The sequence below is a fragment of the Bison bison genome, unplaced genomic scaffold (assembly GCF_000754665.1).
Source record: "Bison bison bison isolate TAMUID 2011002044 unplaced genomic scaffold, Bison_UMD1.0 scf7180017864484, whole genome shotgun sequence".
Taxonomy (NCBI): Eukaryota; Metazoa; Chordata; class Mammalia; order Artiodactyla; family Bovidae; genus Bison; species Bison bison.
Window position 1 is genome coordinate 61,220 of NW_011495044.1, and position 968 is coordinate 62,187.

The following is a 968-nucleotide window of genomic DNA, read 5'->3' on the forward strand; positions in this document are numbered from 1 at the left end:
CTGCGCCAAGGAGGAGAGGAAGCCTGAATCCCGGGACGTAGGACCACTCAGGAGGAATAAAAGGCACTAAGTGCGAGAAATGCAGAACAGGTCGAGCGCAGGACAGCTTGTGGGTTTTAAATGATTGTAAAATATACGTAAGCATTTTACTATTTTTACTATGTGAAGTGTACATTTCAGTACATTAAGCATGCTCGCACTTAATGTGGTACAACCATCACCACTATCCATCTCCAGAACTGGTTCATCATCTCACGTTGAAACTCTGTGGCCATTAACCACAATGCCCTTTCTCACAAACCCTGGTAACCAACCATCATTTTACTGTCTCCATGCATTTGGCTATTCTAGGTATCCCAAATATGTGAAATCATACGGTGTCTGTCCTTTTGTGTCTGGCTTATTTCATTCAGCGTAATGTCTTCAAGTTTCAGCCACAGACTCTAAAGAAGATGTACACATGGCCAAGAGACACATGAAGAGAGGCTCAACATCACTAATTGTTCAGTTCAGTTTAGTTGCACAGTTGTGTCCGACTCTTTGCAACCCCATGAATCACAGCATGCCAGGCCTCCGTGTCCATCACCAACTCCCGGAGTTCACCCAAACTCACGTCCATCAAGTCGGTGATGCCATCCAGCCATCTCATCCTCTGTCGTCCCCTTCTCCTCCTGCCCCCAATCCCTCCCAGCATCAGGGTCTTTTGCAATGAGTCAGCTCTTCACAAAAGGTGGCCAAAGTATTGGAGTTTCAGCCTCAGCATCAGTCCTTCCAATGAACACCCAGGACTGATCCCCTTTAGGATGGACTTGTTGGATCTGCTTGCAGTCCAAGGGACTCTCAAGAGTCTTCTCCAACACCACAGTTCAAAAGCATCAATTCTTCGGTGCTCAGCTTTCTTCACAGTCCAACTCTCACATCCATATATGACTACTGGAAAAACCATAGCCTTGACTAGACGGACCTTT

The 968-nt window shown here is 46.3% G+C and overlaps 1 protein-coding gene across 2 annotated transcripts in view; it reads right to left on the reverse strand.

The window, feature by feature from the left end:
* ZNF133 (zinc finger protein 133) overlaps positions 1–968 on the reverse strand; it is a 16,189-nt gene that overhangs the window by 7,812 nt on the left and 7,409 nt on the right. The window lies entirely within an intron of this gene.